Below are 24,684 nucleotides of genomic sequence, written 5' to 3'. Positions count from 1 at the left end.
TATTTTTCCGGCAACCTGAATAATACCTGGGACCTAGTAGGAATTCACCAAATTTTTGTTGGATGAGTTAAGAAGAAATAGGTTGATTCCTATCTCATTCAAAGCTAAGGTCCTTTTTGTTGCCTAGGAGGCTTTAAAAATTCTGCTCTCCACACCTCCATTTCATTTTTCACCTCTCTCTTTTTCAATCCTTCTAGCTAGATAGAGTATTTCCCAAACTGAGTAGATTGAGAAATAGACTGGATTCCTTCTGGGGGAAATGCTCTCCTGCAGGATAGCTGTGTTGTTCCCTCATTCTCTGCCTTTGTTAAAGGATTTGTGAATTCTTCCCTGTCTTATTTAAAATTATAATACCCACCCATCTCTCTTCTCTGCTGTATTTTCTACACAATATTTATCACTATGTAATAGGCAATATATTTTACTTTTTAATAAATCATCCCTTTCTCTACCTCCCAAATATAAATGTTAGCACTGTGGGTATTTTTATCTCATTTATTCATTCCTTTTCTTCCAATGCCTAGAACAGTGCTACCTGGCATTTAGTAGGTACTCAAAAAGCATGTATTGATTTAACAAGTGAATTTGAAGAATGCCTGGTTTGGGTCACAAAGAAGAAGAGAATGGAAAAAAAAATAAATTAGAAACTCTGCAAGATAAAATGGACAAAAATATACTCCGAAATTTATCCTAATGCTGCCACTAATGAACTACATCATCTTAAAATACTTCTTGTACTTCCTCTTTTCAAAATTTTAATGCCTTCTTTACAAGTAAAAGTTGGGTAAGATGATCTATGAGATCTTTTGCATCTGTGATATATATATTATATATGTATATTGTTTTATTTTCATGACAGATTCTATATTCCATTCTGTGCCCCTTTTGGAAAATATTTATAGTTACTTAAGTATATATCTATATTAGTCTGACTTTTGTCAGAATTTACATGCCATATAGCACTTTTTAAAACTTTTCCTTCCAAATATAAATAATTACAAAAGAGAAATTTAAAAAATTTGCTGTTAGGCTTCCCAAAGTAATGATGACATGAAAGAAAAATACAACTCATACACATTTATAGCTGAAATCTATTGGAAAAAAATATAAAAGAATTTTCTCTTCCAGGCACTTTTCCCCAGCTGGTCTAAGGACATACATCATCATGACTTCTAAATTTTAATTTACAGGGAACAAATATGGTAGTTTTATAGGCCCCTGACCATTATGAAATCACTGATTGCAAGGCCTGTCTCCTCAGAAACTAATCAAAAGGTGACACATTCTGTTAACTTCTTATTATACATTCATAACACCATCTTTCAATTCAATGTCATAAAGAATTTATGTAGGGCATTAATCATGCAAGACCACTAAATTGTTCTCATTTCAGTGATAATTGTTTACTCCTATAAATGGTTTGTGTTGAGTCCCAACAATTCAGCTGAATAAAATATCTCCCACTCACCCTGGGTTGGGAGAGAAAATTAACCTACAGAAAGGAAACAACAAACTGAATGTATAATATGATTAGTATAAAAACTAATATTTTGTAGAGTTCTCTTTTTGATAACAAAGACTGATGGCATCAACGATAATTCTATAGTTTCCAATAAAAGGAATCTTGAAAACCAAAATGAAATAAAAGAACAATAAAATCCTGTGTGTCATCTGCAAACATGTAAAACTAATACTTAGTTGACATGGTTGATTCTGAAATCAACTAAAGGTACCATGTAAATGAAACTCAATGCACCTTGCTGGTCAATGAAACTAAACCTAATCAAAGCAGTGTCAATCATTTGCCAGGAACAAAAGAATAGAATTAATTCAGTAATGCCTGGTGAACTGGCATGGGAGCCGCAAGTCTTATGACCTGACTTCTAACGCTAGGCCCACCAAATGCTTCCATAACCTTGAGACTGACACCTGAACTGCTGTCTCAATTTCCTCATGTGTAAAATGAGAGGGCTGGTAAAATGAGAGGGCTGGACTCAATCATCTTGTAGGTTTGTCCTAACACCAACATTTTATGAGTCTATAAAGAAACTCAGCTAATCAAAACTTCGCTTAAAAAAAAAAAAAAAGCAATGACTTGTCATCTGCTTTTAGATTTCCCCACTGCCTACTGAGTAGAATAATAGGATCAATTTGAGACAGTCCTTTCAGCCCAAGAGTGCCATAATAATGGCACTGTATATTCCTGCTTTCTAAATGGAACCCTAGTGCATATATATATATATATATATGTGTGTGTGTGTGTATATATATATTTTTTTTTCTGTAGTAAAGTGTCTACTTTATGAGCATAATAAATAGCAATTGCCCTTTAATGGCAACTTTAGCTGTGACCATTATGGCACAATTTAAGTGCTTAAAAACACTAATGGGAGTGATACAATGTTAATTATTCTAAGGATATGAAGCCTATACACAAGAACTCCTGCAAAATTAAGTAAAACCCTGGCTAATTCTAATTACAGTCTGTGTGGAAGAGATAAGAGAAATTAAACACTCTCCCTTTTTTTAGTGCATTCTTAATATAACAGTACTATTTGCCTACATTGGTTGAGAAAACATTGTAGTGACTCAGAAAAGTAGGGTTCTGAAACAAAAGATTTTTTTTTCAGCTTAAAAAGGAAAGAAAAGATAAATTACATACACAGAAAATACATCTTTACTTGAAACAATGCTTACTTTCCTGCCTCTAAGCCTGGGGAAACCTGCTTTTAAAGAGCTCATTCATTACACTGTCAGACACAAATTATTTTTTGAACTATTTAGAAGAAATATATTTGAAAACCATGAAGATTCTCTTTCACCTTATCATATATGGAAAAACTGAATTTTTTAACAATGGCCATTTTAAGTATTTTTGTTTCTTTCCAAAATACCTCTCTCTCCCTCTCCTTTTCCTTTTACTCATTTACTGAATGCCTCCTATGTGTTAGTACTGGGCATTAAAAAAGAGGTAAATGATCTTGCTGCCCTTAAGGGGTTTAGAGTCTAGCAGAGAAAGACAGACTTTTAAAAACAAAAGAATAGTTCATATTTACATCTTAGTATCTGTTATTAGATATAGTTCTGTCTTCCAGACTCTTTTTTTCTTCTTCAAATTCTCTTGTTGACTCATTATAAATTGATTTACATGGGTCCCTAACTAAACGGAATTAGAATAGTAGAAATCAAGTTGATTTATTTGATTTTACTAATTTGTTAGAAATAAAAAGTTCATAGGTTTTCAAAAACAAACAAACAAACAAACAAACAAAAAAAAAAAACTTTCTGCTGGAAAGCCCAGCACATTTCAAAGTGCTATCATTTTAAAACTGAGGCAAATGACATGTCATAAATAATGAAAACAATTGGGTGACAGCCTATAATCTTCAATACACACATTATTTTAATGGATCATAAACCAACTAACCTAGCATCAGGATAAGAAAAACCCACTCATTGTAGATAAATAACAGTCTTAACCAATTGAAATCATCTAATTTCATTGAAAAGCATCCCATAATCTTTAAATTATAGGCATTTGGAGGTTAGCACAAATAGTTATGGCAAGTATCTAGGTGCTTAAAAATTGTCATCCTCACCTTAAATCATTCATTATCTGTAACGGACTTTCTAATTTGTCAATACATCTAGTTTCAAGTGACCCATAGGGCATGTGTCAAATACCCACCGTGGCTATTTTTCATTTCAGCAACCCCACTTTTACAGCATTAGGGTAGTCTCCATGACATTTAATCTGTGTTCCCTTTGAAAAATAATTGTGTCACTCTTCCTAAGTGTCTGTTTCCAAATACAGGATACTTTGCACACTCTGTTTTGTTTTGCTTTGTTTTGTTTTTCAAATATATGTAGATCTTCATCGTCTCCTGTGGCCAAATCATACTAAACATAAAGATGGTTTATATATAAATTCACTGGTTCCATTGTCATTCTTTATGACCATTTTCTGAAATTTCTTTTTGTTGTTTACCTTTTAAAAACAAGACTTTAAAACTGGCCATAATTTTTCATTCCCCTCAGATTTTTCTGAGATTTTTGCCTGGCATGTGAAAACAAACACATATACATAACAAAGTCACTAACAATTTTCTCTCCTCACTCACAGGCTTGGAGTCAATGTTTTCAGACTGCTTCATTCTGATAAACCACTTTGCTTCTGATGATATTTCTTTTGCTATATGACTGTTTGTTTGTTTGTTTGTTTTCCTATACTACATGTCAACATTGTAATCATCCATCTTATATTTCAGCTTCTTTACTGACCACTACAGTATGATCTACTTAGCATTGCCAGCATTTCTCACTAAGGTCATTAACCCCTCTGTTAGATGGTTACTCAAAAGGAACTTTCTTCCCACCACCAGAAAACAGATTTAAAAATAAATAACTTAGACAAAGCATCAAGGAGAGAAAACAGGGTGAGATGGTGAAAGACTCTGGAAGCCACATGGGAATAGATAGTGTGCTGGAGAATGGAGGACCTAAGTGGTGGAGCTCTATAGAGGAGACATGATTTAGATCACAGAGGCTGGAGATGCCGCTATGAAGATGGCCGGTAACTGGTACAAACTCAGTGTGAATGAGCCAGTCATTGACTTTCTCTAGCACTGTTTCCTCATCTCTAAATCAAACAGTTCAATCCCCTTAGAGGATATTCTCAGAAGAAACAAAAGAAAAAGGCAGAACATTTAAGGAGTGTTTAATTAATAGAAGATTGGGGGGAAAGAGATAAAATTGAAAATAAAGTGGGAAAAGTATTTTGAAAGCCTGGACATTAAGCTATAAGCAATTGGCTGTCATCAAGAATCATCTATAGAAATAAAATTATTGATCATTGTCTTCTCCTTCTTTAGAAAGGCATGTTACACACACACACACACACACACACGCGCGCGCGCGCGCGCGCGCGTGAGCACGTGTGTGCATGCAGCCAGGATGCCATTATGGTATAATCAGTGTAATATTATCTCCCAGAATCCTGAAGAATCTAGCAGAATCTAGTGTGCTTACAGTTGATCTTCTATAAATCAAAAGGAGGCCAAAATATTCCATTGGTAACACTAGCTATAGGCTAGATCCAGAATAAAAAGAGATACAGAGACAGAATTACATAAGAGAAATCAAGATGAAGCCCCACCCCCAAATCTAGGATTTGGCATCTCAGATGTAATTCTATTTTCTAACAGAGGAAAGTAATGGGGATTTAGCCTGTAGTCTTCATTGGAAATCATCTAATTCAATTTGGGTCAGAATAAAAAGAGGAGAGGAATTTGTGGCAAGAAAAAGACATCACCTGATAATCAATTCTTGCAATTCACTAGTTCTACTTATGCTAATAAGTAGCATAGTATTCAGGGGAATGAATTGCCCTGGCAAAATGGGAGATGGAACATTCAGTAGAATCATAGTTCAATATATTATGGAATTAAATTATTTGTCTAAACATATAGTTTCCTTTGGGTTATTGGTATTAGAGTGACATTTTGCTTTTTACTCCTGCCCATGAAAATACTGAGTAACTTTCTGTACACTTGGAAATCTTTAATAAACAAGAAAATAGTTTATCTGATTATGTTTTTTAAACTTGAAATTTCACTTTTCGAATTAATTCAATTTTTACAAATATTGCCTTGATTCTCCTTTCTGGTCAGATATATTTTATTAAATAACAGAGAAACAGAAAGTATAGACACATGGGTCAACAGTTGGAATTAGGAAATAAGCAGTGGTGTGAATAATTCCAAACCACTAGGTGGTTACAAAAAAAAAAAAAATTCCATTTGGCTCTTGAATACACACAATGAGTTGGGGAGAATAGATTTATTTCTCTAATTACCCCATGTTGTACTTGGGCCAATACTGAAATGGTTTTACATACCCTGAGCACACAGCAACTGCTGGAGGTGAGGAAAGACCTAGAAACATACCTGATACAGACAGAAAAACATTTTTTGCATACAATCCACAATGTAAAATGCCATTCTTAGTGTCTGCATTATGACAAAACTGGTCAATTTCTTCAATACAGATAAGGAATTGAGAAAATTCCTCAAAAAGAAAAAAGAAAATCAAGTTAACTTTTTAAAATACTAAATTGATCCCTTCAGTCCAAACAGCTAATTTCAAAGCCACATACAGATGCAAATATAGTCAAAGTAAGAGCAAATTATATTGACAATTCCCCTATAAACATTGATCACTTTTCCTACTCTATAAATAAAATTTTTTAAATGAGTTGTACCAAATTTATAGTGGCCTTATATAAAATGGTGTAAGTACAGAAATATGAGATTTTGAAAGAAAGATTTATTTATTTATTTATTTACCTATTTATGGGACAGACAGTAAAAGAGCACAAGCAGAAGGGGCAGAGTGAGAAAAAAGAAAGATGAGATGCTTTTAAAGATCAATGACAAATGAGAAATGCAGCCAAAGAAGGCAAGGAAAAAGAGAAAATGCATATGTTGAATTATCATCTCTCCAGGATTTATTATGTGCTGAATATGGTGCTTGTCTATAGATACTTTATCATAACCCTCAAAACAGTGCCCAAATGTAGGCATTAATATTGCTGCTTTCCCAGTGAAAATTTGAGGATCTCAGAGTTTGAGAAATTTATCTTACCCAAGATACAGCACTGGTAAGTTGGTAAAATTTTCCAGTTTGGATTCACATATGTCTGTTTCAAAGCCTTGCTTCCCCTGTTCCTGTCTACTAAAAAGAAAAAAAGACGGAATGGAACGTGATGTTTTGCACAGTACAGTGGAGACTCACCTTATCAAAGAAATAGAGTAGTCCAGATCTGAAAGTTTACAGACTGAACCCTTAATCTAAAAATCAGAAAGACCCCTTCTTAGAACGTGTGGGATTTTAATGGAATATTATGCAGCCATTAAAAAACCCTAAATTTGCCATTTGCAATGATGTGGGTGAAACTAGAGGGTATTATGCTGAACAAAATAAGTCAGAGAAAGACAATTATCATATGATCTCACTGATACGAGGAATTTGAGAAACAAGACAGAGGATCATAGGAGAAGGGAGGGGAAAAATGAAACAAGATGAAACCAGAAAGGAGACAAACCATAAGTGACTCTTAATCTCAGGAAACAAACTGAGGGTTGCTGGAGTGGAGGGGGGTTGGAGGAATGGGATAGCTGGGTTATGGACATAGGGAGAGTATTTGCTATGGTTAGTGCTGTGAATTGTGTAAGACTGATGAATCACAGACCTGTACCCCTGAAACAAATATATTATTTGTTAATTTAAAAAAAATAGTTGGGTTTGTTTCTTTAAAAATGTGGGCTGTTAGCATCATGTGATACACAGGTTTTTCTCAGGATTGTTTGAGTTTCACATGAAAAAAGCAGTTTTACATGAAAAGGTGAGAATTCATCTCTAAGGTCCCTCAGTAGATTAGGCCTCAACTAATATATGATCATAATATTGTGGTTTTCCTCCACAATAAAATTAAAAGTTAGCCTAGATGACTCTTAAGATTCTTTCCAGTTATAAAACTCAGTAAATGTTAGCATCCTTGCTTTTCAATCCAATATTCTCTCTACTACTCCAACCTATTTATCATTATAATACCAAATCCTTCTGATGGGCTGGTCATCACTAACCCAGTTTATTAACAGTTGATCAGGTGATCAATGATCCGGTTTATTACCAGTTGATCAGAACCAACCTTCACTAGAGACAGGGAACCAAATATTTCTGGTTTGTATCTTGTCACCTGACAGGGACAGGGACTAAAGATGTATATATATTATGATTACAAAGGAATAGAATTTCCCTGTTTGACTGATGCGTGGGTGCTCTGAATTTGTTCTTGAGCTTTGGGGCTGATCAACTTATGTGGGGGACATAAGTTCCTCGATTCTCCCTCCTCTGTTCAAGTTGTATTGATCTTGTTAAGAGCACCAGTGGGTCAGAAACATTGGGAAAGAGTAGGACTGATCCAGGTTAATCTAAAATGAGAAGTAATATGAACATAGTACTTTCTTACCTCTCTCCATAAAACTATTTCCCATTTCAGGCAAATATTCAGGGTATTTGCCATGGCAGAACAAAATACATGTAGGTTGCATATAACCATTTAGGCATTAGCCTATTTGGGCTCAGTTCTATATGTTGACAGGATATGTGATTGTTATTTTTTTTTAATTTAACATTTTTATGATTGGTTAATTTTTTACTTTTAATGAAATGTTTATTTTATTTTTAATTCATTTTTATTCTTAGTTAAATTCAGTTAATTGGCATATAATGTATTATTAGTTTCAGAGGTTTCAGAGTTTAGTGATTCATCAGTCTTATGTAATACCCACTGCTCATTACATCACATGCTCTCCTCAATGTCCATCATCCAGTTACTCCCATCCCCCGCATCCCCTCACCTCCAGCAACCCTGTTTATTTCCTATGATTAAGAGTCTCTTATGGTTTATCTTCCTCTCTGGTTTCATCTTGTTTCATTTTTCCCTTTCTTCCTCTATGATCCCCTGTTTTGTTTCTTAAACTCCACATATGAGTGAGATCATATAATTGTCTTTCTCTGATTGACTTATTTTGTTTAGCATAGTAACTCTAGTTCCATCGACTTCATTGCAAATGGCAAGATTTTGTTTTTTGTGATGGCTGAGTAGTATTCCATTATATATATATATATATATATATATATATATATATATATATATCACCTCTTCTTTATCCATTAATCTGTCGATGGCCATCTGTGTTCTTTCCATAGTTCAGCTATTGTGGTCATTGCCGCTATAAACATCAGACAACATTTGTATCTTTGGAGTAAATATCCAGTAGTGCAATTTCTGGGTCATAGGGTAGCTCTATTTTCAACTTTTTAAGGAACCTCCATACTGTTTTCCAGAGTAGCTGCACCAGCTTACATTCCACCAGCAGTGTAAGAGGGTTCCCCTTTCTCCACATCCTCACCAACATCTTGTTAATTTTAGCCATTGTTAATTTTAGCCATTCTGACTGGTGTGAGGTAGTATCTCATTGTGGTTTTGATTTGTATTTCCCTGATGCTGAGTGATGTTTAACATTTTTTCATGAGTCTATTGGTGATTTGTATGTCTTCTTTGGAGAAATGTCTGTTCATGTCTTCTGCCCATTTTGATTAGATTATTGTTCTTCGAGTGTTGCGTTTGATAAGCTCTTTACAGATTTTGGATACTAGTCCTTTATCTGATAAATATATTTGCAAATATATTCTCCCATTCTGTTGGTTGTCTTTTGGTTCTGTCACTGTTTCCTTTGCTGTACAAAAGCGTTTTATCTTGATGAAGTCCCAATAGTTCATTTCCGCCTTTGTTTCCCTTGTCTTGCGAAGATGTTTAGGAAGAAGTTGCTGCAGCAGAGGTTACAGAGGTTGCTGTCTGTGTTCTCTCTAGGGTTTTGATGTACTCCTGTCTCACAGTTAGGTATTTCATTCATTTGAGTCTACTTTTGTGTACGGTATCAGGAAATGGTCCAGTTTTATTCTTCTGCATGTGGCTGTCCAGTTTTCCCAACACCATTTGTTGAAGCGATTGTCTTTTTTCCATTGAATATTTTTCCTACTCTCTTGAAGATAAGTTGAACACAGAGTTAAGGGTCCATTTCTGGGTTCTCTATTCCATTCCATTGCTCTGTGTGTCTGTTTTTGGGCTAGTACCATACTGTCTTGATGATTACAGCTTTGTAATAGAGCTTGAAGTCTGGAATTGTGATGCCACCAGCTCTGGTTTTCTTTTTCAACATTCCTTTGGGTATTCAGGGTCTTTTCTGGTTCCATACAAATTTTAGGATTATTTATCCCAGCTCTGTGAAAAAGTCGATGGTATTTTGACAGGGATTGAATTGAATGTGTAGATTTCTTTGGGTAGCATAGACTTTTTAACAATATTTCCTCTTCCAATCATGGAATGTTTTTCCATTTTTTTGTGTGTCTTCCTCAATTTTTTTCATGAGTGTTTAATAGTTTTTTGAGTACAGTTGCTCTGTCTCTTTGGTTAGGTTTATTCCTAGACATCTTATGGGGTTTGGTGCAGTTGTAAATAGGATAGACTTCTTAATTTCTCTTTCTTTTGTCTCATTGTTACTATATAGAAATGCCAAGTGATTTCTGTGCATTGATTTTATATCCTGCCACTTTGCTAAGTTCCCACATGAGTTCTAGCAATTTGGAGGTGGAGTCTTCTGGGTGTTCTGACATAAAGTACCATGTTATCTGCAAAGAGTGAGAGTTTGACTTCTTTGCCAATTCGGATGCCTTTAATGTCTTCTTACTGTCTGATTGCTCAGGCTAGGACTTCTAGTACAATATTGAACAATAGTGGTGATAGTGGACATCCCTGACATGCTCCTGACCTTGGGGGAAAAGCTCTCAGTTTTTCCCCATTGAGAATGATATTCACTGTGGGTTTTTCATAGATGGCTTTGATGATATTGAGGTATTCACCCTCTTTCCTTACACTGTGAAGAGTTTTAATAAAGAAAGGATGCTGTACTTTGTCATATGCTTCTTCTGCATTGATTGAGAGGATCATATGGTTCTTGTCTTTTCTTTTATTAATGTAGTATATTACATTGATTGATTTGTGGATATTGAACCACCCTTGCAGCCCAGGAGTAAATCTCACTTGGTTGTAGTGACTAATCCTTTTAATGTGCTCTTGGATCCTATTGGCTAGTATATTGGTGAGAATTTTGGCATCCATGTTCATCAGCGATATTGGTCTGTAATTCTTTTTGGTGAAGTCTTTGTCTGGTTTGGGGATGAAGATAATGCTGGCCTCATATAAAGAGTTTGGAAGTTTCCATTTCTATTTTCTATTGAAATAGCTTCAAAAGAATAGGTTTTCATTCTTCTTTAAATGTTTGGTAGAATTCTGCTGGGAAGCCATCTGGCCGTGGACTCTTGTTTCTTGGGAGATTTTTTTAATTACTGCTTCAATTTCCTTGCTCATTACTCGTCTCTTCAGGTTTTCTATTTCTTTCTGTTTCAGTTTTAGTCATTTATAAGTTTCCAGTAATGCATCCATTTCTTCCAGACTGCCTAATTTGCTGGCATATAGTTGTTCATAATATGTTCTTATAATTGATTGTATTTCTTTGGTGTTGGTTGTGATCTCTCCTCTTTCATTCCTGATTTTATTTATTTGGCTCCTTTCTCTCTCTCTTTTTTTAATTTTAAATACTCTTAAGGCATTTATTTATTAAAACATTCTCTGCCAAGATTTCATATTAGCTTAAAATTCAAATCTGTCTGTACATTTCTCTACTAAGGTCCCCACCTCAGTGTATTCCATAAAAACTCCTTCTCCAGAAATCAGTGTTACCAAGGTCCACACAGTGAGCCTATGGTCAGCCTCTTTGTTCTCTAGGTGACCCAACTAAATGTTAATACTGCTTTGCTACAGTGCAAAAGTTCCTAACTCAAACTCACTGGAAAAGGGATGAAACTTCTGCAAATTGCACTTTAAGAAGAGTACTGTTTGCTTATGAAAAGAAACCAGTGGGTCCTCTAAGAATAATAAAAGGGGATATTTTACGCTTAAGCACATGATTTGGAGTGAAGAATTCAGATGCTGCTCTGCTGGCCCCAGCTGTTAATAGTTTTCTTGTTCCTCCTGTGGGCGCCTTTAATCAGGTACCAAAAAGACTTCATGTGTGGCATAGAGAATGCCCACAGTCCTCTGAAATGCAGGGTTGTTTTCCCGGCAAATCAGTTCAATGTTCCTTAGCTTCTCAAAGTAGAAATCTCTTTCTTTCTCCGGGTCTTGATGGTATGTTTCCATATGTTGACCTGCTGCATCGATTCAGCTGCTTTATCATCCCCGTTGCCCACACCAGGATTCTCTTGTGCCACATCTGGGCTAGCCTTAGGGGTTGCAGTGGTTCTGTGCCTCTGGGGAGCTCACTGCAAGAGCTGAGAGGTTTCTTCAGTTTGTTCAGAGCTGGAGCAACAAGGGCGGGAGCCACTGTGGTTTCTTGACCTTGTCTGGCAACTACAGGGTCATAATCTTTTGCATCATAGTTTGCATCAATAAACTTCTTGAATCACTGAACAAATTCAAAATTGTCCTGAAACTTTCCTTTCACTAATTTGTCCACAGGAATTATTTTGTCAACATGCATTCTCTTAAAACCTGCTTGTATTTTGAAGTTCTGGATATATTCATGTTCTAGCTCATCCTGGAATTTCACTTTCTTCAAGGCAATGAAGCCATAGAACAGCATGTCCATAAACTGACAATGGACAGCCCCTGAGCACAACTGTTCGATCTTCATCAGATTCAGTTACAGAGACTCGTTGATCCAGGCCAGCATGTCATATAGACTTAGGTTATCACTGGTGACTGATGTTGAGTATATGTTCACTGACATCTTCAGCTCTCGCTGGGACTGCATCCACTACCTGTGCCTGGTTTGGTTCTGTCTTCATCTCATTACCCTTTCTCTTTTCTTTTTGATAAGTCTGGCTAGGGGTTTATCGATCTTATTAATTCTCTCAGAGAACCAGCTCCTAGTTTCATGGATCCATTATACTGTTCTTTTGGTTTCTCATTCATTGATTTCTGCTCTAATATTTATTAATTCTTTTCTCCTCCTGGGTTTAGTCTTTATTTGCTCTTCTTTCTCCAGCTACTTTAGATATAAGGTCAGGTTGTGTATTTGAGAACTTTTTTGTTTCTTGAGAAAGACTTGTATTGTTATACACTTCTTTCTTAGGACTGCCTCCACTGCATCCCAAAGGTTTTAAACTATTGTGTTTTCATTTTCATTTGTTTCCATGATTTTTTTTTCAATTATTCTTTAATTTCATGGCTGACCCATTCATTCTTTAGTAGGATGCTCTTTAGCCTCCATGTATTTGATTTCTTTCCAAATTTCCCCTTGTGACTGAATTACAGTTTCAAAATATTGTGGTCTGAAAATATTCAAGGAATGATCCCAGTCTTTTGGCACCAGTTGAGACCTGATTTGTGACCTGGTATGTGATCTACTATGGAGAATGTTTCATGTGCACTTGAGAAGAATGTGTATTTTGTTGCTTCAGGATGGAATGCTCTGAATATATCTGTCAAGTTCATCTGGTCCAGTGTGTCATTCAAAGCCTTTGTTTCATTGTTGATCTTCTGCTTAGACGTTCTGTCCAGTGCAGTGAGTGGGTTGTTAAAGTCCCTGACTATTATTGTATTACTATTGATATGTTTCTTTAATTTTATTATTAATTGGTTTATATAATTGGCTGCACCCATATTAGGGGCATAAATATTTATAATTATTATATCTTGTTGGATAGACTCTTTAATTATGATATGCTATTCTTTCTCATCTCTTACAGTCTTTGGTTTAAAATCTAATTTGTCTCATATAAGGATTGCCACCCCAGCCTTTTTTTGATGTCCATTAGAACAATAAATGGTTTTCCACAACCTCACTTTCAATCTGGAGGTGTCTTTGGGTCTAAAATGAGTCTCTTGCAGACAGTATATCAATGGGTCTTGCTTTTGTATCCAAGATGATATTCTGTATCTTTTGATTGGGGCATTTAGCTCATTTACATTCAGAGTAACTACTGAAAGATATGAATTTAGTGCCACTCTATTACCTGTAAAGTCACTGTTTATATTGTCTCTGTTGCTTTCTGGTCTGTGTTACTCTCTTCACTTAAAGGAATCCTTTTCATATTTCTTGTAGAGCTGGTTTAGTGATCACAAATTCTTTTAGTTTTTGTTTGTCCTGGAAGCTTTTTAGTTCTCCTTCTATTCTGAATGAAATCCTAGCTGAATAAAATATTCTTGCCTGAATATTTTTCTCATTTAGCACTCTGAATATATCATGCTAGTCTTTTCTAGCCTGCCAGGTCTTTGTGGATTAGACTGCTGTGGGTCTAATATTTCTAACCTTGTAGGTTATGGACCCCTTGTCCAGAGCTGCTTTCAGGATTTTCTCTTTGTCTCTGTGTTTTGCAAGTTTCAGTATTATATGTTGGGATGTTGACCTATTTTTATTGCCTTTGAGAAGTGTTTTCTGTGTCTCCAGGACTTGAAAGAGTCTTCCTTCACCAGATTAGGGAAGTTTTCCATTATAATTTGCTCAATATACCTTTCCTCTCTCTCTCTCTCTCCTTCTGGGATCCCAATTATTCTAATATTATTTTGCTTTATGGTATCATTTATCTCTCAAGTTCTCCCCTCACGATACAGTAGTTATTTATCTCTCTTTTTCTCGGGTTCTTTATTCTTCATCATTTTGTCATCTATACCACTAATTCTCTCTTCTGTCTCATTTATCCTAGCAGTTAGAACCTCCATTTTTATTACATCTCATTAATAGCTTTTTTTTTATTTTGAATTGATTAGATTTTACTTCTTTTATTTCTCCAGGAAAGGATTCCTGAGTGTCTTCTATACTTTTTTCCAGGCCCAGCTAGTGTCTTTATAATAATTATTCTAAACTCCAGTTCTGACATCTTACTTTTATCTATATTGATTTGGTCCCTGGCAATCACTATAGCCTCTTGTTCTCTCTCTCTCTCTCTTTTTCAAGACTTTCTCAGTTATTCATGAGAGACAGAGACAGAGAGAGAGGCAGAGGGAGAGGGGGACTCGATCCCAAGACCCTGGGATCACAACCTGAGCTGAAGGCCAATGCTTAATCCGACTGAGCCACCCAGGCACCATCTTGTTCTCTTTTTTGAGGTTGAGTTTTTCCATCTTGTGATTCTTGCAGAAAATAGTTGCTTTTCTACTTGTAGAGTTGCAGCTATTATTTTCTTAGATCTCTGGTTGAGTTCATAGGTGTTCAGAATTATTTGACAGCTATCTAGCCTAATTCCTGGAACCAGATGAAATTAAGGTCTCCTACTCCAAAGATATGTGATTGTTGCTGCTTTTGTGCCTCAAAGCATTTTCAGAAATTTGACCATGATGAAAGGAACAGGGTCTCCACTTTGGACAGCAGTGTAGATAAGTGAATTTAAGTATAGAGTGAAGCGCCCGGCTACCTCAGTCGGTAGAGCACGAGACTCTTAAGTATAGAGTGAAGCCAGGCACCCTGATTTTTCCTATCTATAAAATGGGAATGATAATATCAATCCCATTGGCTTCTATGATGATAAAATGGATCAATGTATGTAAAAAAATATGTAAAATACTTATGAATAGTAAATGCCATGTTACCTTTAGCTGTTTTTCTTTGCTGCCAATTAGATTTGAGCAGGAATTCATACTCTACCACTTGCCATGTATGTAACCAAGGGAGAGCCATTTAAACTCCCTGAAGCCTCATCTTTTTTTATTCCTGAGATGAAGAAACATCAACCTATAAACATCAACCTGCTACTGGGAGGATTGATAAAGATATTCATAAAAACTGGTGGTCTGATGCCTGACCCATGGTAAAGATTTAACAAACTGATATCCCTTTACTTTTCTCTCTTCCTTTTAGTTACTGCTAATCCCCACCCTTGCCGCAAATTTCTAAATAGGCAACTATATTGTTAGAATATGGTGGAATTCACCCAATGAGCAAATGCGTTCTTTAAACATATTTATACATGTGTGTGCATACAGATAAAACATTTAAATATATACATATATATTTTTTTTACACGTACCCATGCTTATTCAAAAAACACCATACTTGCCAATCACACTATGTACATGTTTTATTACAGATAAATTGGAGAAAATCATATGAGATTATAAAATACCATGTAAGTAGACCTATTTCTCATCTAAAGGTTAAACATAACCTTGCTGAAAGTGGTCTGGTATTTCCCATGTCTGTTTCTTAACTGTGTAAAAAACTCACTGTCCCTTTGAGCAACATTTACTTCTAAAGTAAGGAGAGAAAACCTGAACTTGACTTAGAGATTGCTTAGAGATTAAGCAATAAGTCATCTGCCTAATTACCCAGAGGACTTGCAGACCATTCCAGAATATCATTCTGCCTAGGAAGTTCTCCTTCTAATAATATTTATAATTCTTTTGAATACTATTTTTAGGCCATAATGCCTGTCAAATTATAGAAAATTGAGCCTCAGTTTCATCTCTAAAATAAAGGAAAAAGAAAAGATCTCTCAGGTTTTTTCTAGTTTAATTTTCTATGACTTTATGATTCTCTGGAGATTTGTTTCACTAGAATGGTTTGGGTGGGGGGTGAGAGAAGAAAAGAGAGTGTGGACAAGAACACTGATAAATTTTAAAGTGGAGTTACAGCCAAGTTCACGGTCTACTAACAAAATGTAATATTGAAAAAAAAAATAGAATATGTCACATCACTTTATTGTTGCTGCCTCTCCAGTAATGGAAGGAAATCTGCAAGTGAATATAAGAATGTGTTTTGGGTTACATTTTGAGCTTCAAATTTGTTAATGCAATTTTTGCGGAGGGTTTCCAAATCTGGGGAAAGTCAAAGAGGGAGTAAACTCATTCTCTGCACCTGCATAGATTCATTCTTGGTGTGAGCAATGATGGGTGTCGGCATAGAGGGTGGAGGGGAGAATAGGACACTTTGGGGGCATCTGGCAGAGTGGCAAAAGAGCCTTTTCAGCTTTGGTGCTGACCAAGTCCCAGTTACAATTCTTAGTAAAAAGCAACATTATCAGCCCAAATCTAGATTATAAAATATCCACTCCTCCCTTTATGTAAACTGCATAGAATAAAATTCTGACTCTTAGGCATATAATCCTATTAAAGTTTCAAGTATATTGCAGAGAAACCTACAAATAAACCTACATCTATCAGGTGTCTAAATCTAGCTTTTCACCTCTGACTTTCTGTTTTATGCTTTTTTTCCCCCTTGCTTTTCACTTTCTTAAATGCTTAAATGCCTTAGAGTTCTTAGTACCACATGCCACCAGCAAATATAAAACCTGTAAATGAAATTGAGAGGAAACTGGACATAAATGAGTAATAAAAAACTGCACAGGTCGCTTTGAAGACCTCTTAGTTTTTCTACAAGTGACAGTTGGAACAAATTGTGTTCACTGCAAAAGAAATAGCAATGAGCACTTGACAGAGAGTAGCTGACCCATTCAGTCATTAACTCTTCATAGAGTCCACAATATAAAGGATAAAACTTGTTTCTCTTTCACTGTATTCTTAATATATGATACAGTTTCTGACACAGAATAGATGTGTAATAAATATTTTAGCTATTGTTATCTAAAGGAGAAAAGAAAAGCTTAGGCTTTATATGCAAATGAATATAACAGAGAGCAAAAATGATGTGTACACATTTGGTTGGGTAAGTTTAAAGCTTCCAATATCCAGGTTTTTGCTTGCTTGTTTTGTTTGGTGATAGTTTGGAAACAAGGAAATATATTTAAGAATAAAATAATAAGCCCAACTTCTTAAAGTTACAAATCACTCCCCAAATATGGAAACAAATCAAATTAACTTAAACCATCAATTTTTCCCTTTTATCCAAATACTGTGTTGAATTGCAAAGATTGCTGAGCAATAGAAAGTCACAGAAGGGGAAAGCAAAAGGATTTGAAGAAACCACATTTGAAATCAGGTTAAAAAAATAACTATAATTAGACACAAGTTAAGGAAAACTGCTAATTTGAACATTCCAGATTAGAAATAGCTGCTATCACAGAACAAAGATTAGCTACTACCAGGTTCATTAGTGTGGAACAGAAGGTCAGAGAGAGAGGACAGCACAGTGAAAGGGCAGTTCTGAAATCAGCTAGAAGCGAACAAGCTATTAGGAGAAAAAAAATGTTGAATTTAGGTTCTTTTACCCTGATCATTTTCTTAGGGAAAAATGCAAAACAATAACACCTCTCATTTATGTGTGTCTCAAACTAAGGGCTGATCTGCACTGTCAATAGTTAGCAGGTGTCATTAAAGAACACTGTGGAAGAGAGAGAAAAGGAAGGTTAATAGTCCATTCTGATAGTCATCAATCTTCTGGGCTTTCCCAGTAATAAGCCAAAACAAATTTTTAAATGTTCCAGTCATGGAGAATATAGTCCTTAAGTCAATCTATGGGCTGGAGAAACTGAATTGAGGGTAAGAGCTCAGGAAAAACTGACATTCAGAAGAGCTTTATGTGAAGTTACAGAAAAAGAAATAAGACTTTAAAAGGATAAAATGAACCCCCCAAAGGCATCAACAACAATTATCATGATTTTTTAATAATAAAGATTAAAAGGCCATAACAACATTTCTTCAACAATATATTTATTCAGTATCTTTATTTCTACCATTTTTATAAATAATATTTTCCAAATTCGTACAGGTTAGGAAAATGAAGACTATCTTGATGGATTAATGAAGCACAAGTACTGGGTTTTCCGGGAGACCTACATGAATGACTGACAATTCTCAGCTGCTTCTGAGAATTGTACCGGTTTATTCATAAGCTTGGGATTGCATCTTACATGATGCCTAAGGTCAAGGAAGTGAGGAAAGAGCTTCACAGGAGCACAAAGGTGGGCTATAGGGGAGAGTGTCTGTGACTGAGGACTACAAAACTGGGAGAAAGTCTTAAACAACATCTGCTCAAACTTCTAGATGTAACTCCCAGTTCTGGTTTTTGTTTTTTGTTTTTGTTTTTTTTTTTTAATATAGGAAACAAAGAAACATGTTAAATTATACATGAGGATGAAATGATCAAAACCTAGTGTGTGGGGAATAATAAGACAAGTAAGACAATTTTATGAACAAATAAATAGCAATTTTTACAAAAAGGGAGGGGTGACTGATAGATTTTTGCAAAAAGTGAAATATCAAAAGAATATGATGAATAAACCTTAGATACAGATTCAAATAAATCAATTCTAATGAAACATTTATGAGACACTTAAAGAAATTTGAACATTAGGATTTCATGACATTAAGAAATGGTTGTAAATACTTTTAGGAGTCTTAATGATATTATGACTATGTTTCACAAAGTTCTTATATTCTGAAATTTTTAAGAATGAAATGGTGTGACATCTAGAAATTGTTTCAACATTACCTGAGATTAGAGGTATGGTAGGTAGGGTTACAGGTAAAATAAGATTTGCACAGTCTGATAGTTACTTAAGCTGAGTAATGGATACATGGAGTTCTTTACACTAATCTCTACATTTTTTTTCTTTTTTACATTTTGAAATTTTGTGAATTAAAAATATATATATATTAAAAGTCAATGAGAGCTATAAAGTTGAAATTAAATAATTAAGCAAATTTGCTTCATGACATATATAATTATATTCAGATATTTGATCTATATTTAATTACTCTAGTTTTCCCATTTTAAATAATTCATAACTTGAATGTTTGTACTTCATTTTGAGGAACACAATTTGAGGATGGAAAATACAAGAGTTGTACAGAGTTCAAAGAGAAGTTAAAGACTCCCATCATGTGCTTTCAGTCTCTCTTGGCATCATAGTCCTTATAATATCTTCCAAGGATTTATGAACTACTCCTAGTTACTGGTCAGACTGTCAGGGACCTTCCATGATCATCCTTTCTAAAGTGGTAGTACCATTACTCTCAACTCATTTGTCAGGCTTTATTTTTCCTTGTAGCATTATCCCTAATTTAAACTATGTTATAGATCTCTATGTTTATTGGTTTTCTTATTCTCCTACATCATACTATTCATGATACAACATTTTGTTTTGTGTCTTTAATCTTCAAACATAGAACAAGGGTTAGCACATTATTAAACACTAAATGAATATTCGCTGAACATGAATTCTGAAATCCACACACAGGTATTTATGACAAATAGTTACTTGGGCTTTGCTAGAATAACAAACAAACAAACAAACAAACAAACACAAACTGTGCATTCCATTGCCCCCAGCAGCAATTGTTAGGCTGAATGTTACTTGTTCTATTTTCTATCCATAGCTAATTCTTTCTTCGGATGCTATGAGAGCATGCTCTCTCTCCCATTGAATAAGGATGAACTCTTTTCTTTGTGAAAGCTTGGCCAAGGTCATCCTTTTGCTTGGAATGCTGGAACTGCATAATAATATTTATTTGAGACCCATAGCAATCATCCAAAGTCAAGCTGCCACCTTGGAGTGCTAGAACCAGGTCTGGTGTCCACTGAATCTCTGCCTCTTTCTTTTCCCCTGGTTCCCCTACATCAGGGGACAGGTAAAATTTTTCTGCAAATCCTTGAAACAGAATGGATATGACTGAACCTCTTTTCTCAGAAAGAAGAGCTATCTACCACTGAATGTTCTACCACTCCTGTTCTACCAGGAACCCTAGGATGATATTTCAGCCTACCCTCTCTTTTTCAAGAAAACCTACTCTTAATCTACAAAGGCAACTTTTCTCTAAGGATAACAAAGGTGACTTTCTAATATTAATCTCATTAGAGGCAGACACAAAATAAAACAAAAATCCAATTCACTATGTGGGCATTGTATATGACTTCAAAATAGACCTTTAATAGAAACACTAAAGCTTGTTCATATTCACATCTCCCCACACCAACTTTTTAAAATTAAATAGATTAATGATCATTCAAATATTTTTAAAGCATAGATAAGCATATTTCACTTATCAGCTGATGTTTCTTAAATTTCTCAACAATTTTTCATTAGTAAAGCAAACAAATTTCCATTGTCATCCAAATGAGGAAAGGAGAAATAATAATAGGATTTTGAATAGCTCCAGATTGTTTCAAGAAATGTATTATGTATTTATTTTTAATGTTTTTTGGAATAGCTCCAAAATAGATATATATCTCTATTTTACAAATAAGAAAACCTCAATTAAGGAAAGAAAATTACCAATGTTCACATAAATAATTAATGATAGATTTGGATTTGGATCTAGTTCCAATTAGTTTCATTATAATTTATTGTCACACTAGTACATTTAGAGCAATATTAAAAATGAGCATCTTAGAGGTAACATGTTCAAGATCTTTAGAGAATTAGAAGTAACCAAAACTGACAATGACAAGTTTGTGAGCAAATGTATGCACTTTACTTTAACTGAAACTCACACATTTCTTTAAAATGTGTAGAAATTTTGGAGCCCTACTGTGGCTACATAATAACATGACCTTTATTTCTGATGTCATCCTATTAAGTGATACATATATACATGCATGAAGAAAAAGACAGCCAGGGAGTGTCCACTATACAACCATTTGTAAATTGTTCCTTTTGGAAAGCTATGTGCTATTGAAGGATTAAAAGATATGCGTGGCCACAACTTTGAATTCTTATGAAAGGGAGAGATTAGGGAGTTGCCCTTCTAAAACCAAAGAGCTCTGGAGAATGGTTTAGGGAATGCATTGTAGACCCATGCTCAAAATCTGTTTCTACCACATACTAGGTATGTGACCTTGGTGGGTTACTATACTACTAAGTAAGTAACTTTCTCCTTTTATGAAATATAAGTAATAACAGAACTTGTCTTATAGGGTCATTGTGAGGATTACATAAATTAATGTGTGCAAAACACTTAAAATAGTGCCTGACGTGTATTAAGTGCTATTTAAGTGTTAGTTGCTATTATTATTACTATGCTCTTTTATGGCTGGGTCCATAAAAAAGAAGATTCCATTCTAATAGAATGAAAAGAAATTCTCCATAAAGGGCACATCTGCTTTCAGTTCTTGCAAGTATTAGATTTAACATTTTTTGTCTCCCAACACTGGACTCTTCTTTGAAAATCAATTAATATATTATTTTATTAATAAATGTGGTTTTTTTCTTACAAAAAACTCATATAAACTCATATTTAGTAAAGTAGCAATAGTTATACAGCGAGGGTAATCTTAAAATAACAAAATCAAAACCAATTTTATGAACAACACACTCATTGTACTATTTGTATTTAGATTTCCCAGACATTTAAAACCAATAATCTTCATGGGACTTGAAATGAAATTCTATTTCTATGAAAATAATTCTCTCTTCTCATATAAAACACTTACCACTACTTGATGCACTTCTCACAATTTTTTTATGGTGTTTGTTGTCATTTGTTAATTTATTAATCAGTAAAAGTAATGGAAACATACAACCCAAAGTTTCATCTCAAACAAATAATCTACATTATTTGTTAAAAATTGTCATTAATATTTCCCTGATACCAGAGACTCAAATGTGAAGTTCGTATCTTTTTAAAAAGTTTATAAACCTTAATATCATAAATTTTACTAGGACGATCTTGACCAAGATTACCAAAAATTAAAACAAATCAGCCAAATCCCTACTTTTAGATAATATTACAAAGAACCTATGCATTCAGTTTTACATAAATTCCTCTTTCAATTATTTATTCATTCACATGTTTATTAACCACTGATCATAACTTCTTGAACAGGGATGCATGCTGCTCCATTTCTCAAGCCTTTTGTGGAACAAATAACATTTTTCCATGTTAAACTGTTTTCAGATAGCCAGTGTTTTTTAATTTAGGGTTTGTAAAGTAATATCATAAAGCCCATCTTACCTTTAAAAATTATAGTAAAAGGCATGCATAGAATAACTATAAATCAAGAATATTTTATTAAATGTTTTAATGGAGGTACAAAGCATGATGGGAATAGGGATGGAAGAAAAAATACAGTGATGAGGACTGTGAAAGTCTTCATGAGGGAAAACTGCTTTTGAGTTAGACGTTGAATGACTAGGATAGGGTTTTGGTTGCTAGAGAAGAGAAGAAAGAGCATTAATTAAAATCCAGAAACAGAAGAAGTATAGGATCTGTTGAAGAATTACATAATCTAGGGTAGCTGGCACACAGATGCTACTTGGGCAAAGCACAACACTAGACTAGAATACTAGAAAGAAGTTAGATCTGGAACAGGCATCTGTGAAGAATGGAAGTACTCTTTGTAAGCAAAAGGAAGTCAGCAGGGGCTGCTGAGCCACACAGAGATACCAGCAGAACTAAGTTTTAGCAAGATGGCAGGGATGCCAGTAAGGAATGGATGTGCTCACATACACACAAGTCATTATTTCCATGTAGCCTATTGCAGGGTCTTCCTCAATGCTTTTCAAAAGGGAATTTTGGTCTCTGTGACTTTAATAACCCACAGGTCACCTACAAATATATAATATAAAAAGTATAACTTTTCACTTACATTGACGGGGCAGAAAGCATTTTCTTAGGTCTTTCTCTTATGGATGACATACTGAATTGATTCCTAAGGCTGTCGTAACAAAAGTACCATTAGGGGCGGAGGGTAGAACTATGAACTCAAGGTCTTGACAGGGCCATGTTTTTTCTGAAGCCTCTAGGGAAGGGTCTTTCCTTGCTTCCTCCTAGTTTCTGGTGGTTGCTGGCAATCTTTAGGTTTAGCTTGTAGATACATGACTCCAATCTCTCTCTCCTGTCATCACATGGTCTTTTCTTCATTTCTCTATTTGCATTTCTTCTACTCTTCTTATAAGGACAGCAGATATATTGGATTTAGTGTCTACTCTACCCCTGTATGATCTCTTGTTAACTGGATTATATCCTCAAAGACCTATTTCTGAAGAAGGTCGCATTTACAGGTATCAGGGGTTAAGACTTCAACATATCCTTTTAGGAGACACAATTCATTCCACAACGCATACTAACAACCTTTTAATGTGATATTCAAAAACTTCTGTAGTGGGGCACCTGGATGGCTCAGTGGGTTAAAGCCTCTGCCTTCGGCTCAGGTCATGATCCCAAAGTCCTGGGATTGAGCCCCACATCAGGCTCTCTGCTCAGCAGGGAGCCTACTTCCTCCTCTCTTTCTGCCAGCCTCTCTGCCTACTTGTGATCTCTGTCTGTCAAATAAATAAATAAAATCTTAAAAAAAAAATACAAAACTTCTGTAGTGAAAAATGTTGAACTATCTTTAAGAGCCTCATAAAAGTTACGTATTGCTAAGCAGAGATAGTAGTTAGAAAGGCCATGGATTCTGGAACTTCTTGTTGAGGAAAGAGCAGATTATTTTCGTCTTGTTCTTCCAAAAAATCTAACTCACATGTGCTGCGTTGTGCCAAAAGACCAAATCGCCGGTTGTGCTCTGTTTAACTGATTCAAACATCAGATTGTTTGAGGCAGTTAGTTATAATCTAGGAAAAGATCACTGATTACATTTACCAAAACTAATTCTCAAATCTTTCATCACACTGTATTTCAAACCTGATTCTTGTCTCCAATTTCCTCTTTCCCTACTCCTGAGTCATTATTTATCCTATTTCCCCATCCCTTTCCATTTGCCACATACAAAGATAAAACTCAGTGTCAGCTGCAAACATAATAATGTGTGGTTTTCCATCTTTCAGGTTAATGATGAAACATGAAACAATACTACTCCTGGTACCCTAAAATAAAGGCTATCATCAATAGCCATGTTAGTAGCTAGGCCTGCACTAACAAAATTTCACAATTTAAACAGTATGTTCTAAACTTATTGATGAACATTTAGTGAAGGAAATAATCAGAAGTGATGATAAATTATGGCTACCAGATTTCAATCTTCTAGAACTGTCACTTTTAAATTAGAGTGGATTGGGCTAATGGGTCTCATAGGTCTTTGATCATTAGGTGGTAGCCATTCCTTTCTGCATCATTTTCTCTCACATTTTAAACTAATTCTTGTTTACATCTCTTATCAAGTCACAGTTTATTTTTCTGCCAAAGAACTAGTGTACTCATGCAAGTGCTCAGTTATATAGCGAACA

General features: G+C 35.0%; 1 protein-coding gene and 1 pseudogene across 17 annotated transcripts in view; both read right to left on the bottom strand.

Annotated features, from left to right (window-relative positions):
• The window catches only part of ROBO2 (roundabout guidance receptor 2), a 1,669,704-nt gene that overhangs the window by 1,082,339 nt on the left and 562,681 nt on the right, over positions 1 to 24,684 (bottom strand). The window lies entirely within an intron of this gene.
• LOC116879654 lies at positions 11,636 to 12,413 on the bottom strand (annotated as a pseudogene).

The sequence above is a fragment of the Lontra canadensis genome, unplaced genomic scaffold, assembly GCF_010015895.1.
Source record: "Lontra canadensis isolate GAN:19392208 unplaced genomic scaffold, GSC_riverotter_1.0 scaffold62, whole genome shotgun sequence".
Classification (NCBI taxonomy): Eukaryota; Metazoa; Chordata; class Mammalia; order Carnivora; family Mustelidae; genus Lontra; species Lontra canadensis.
Note: the sequence above shows the minus strand (reverse complement) of the source record. Positions and strands in the feature narration are given on the sequence as shown.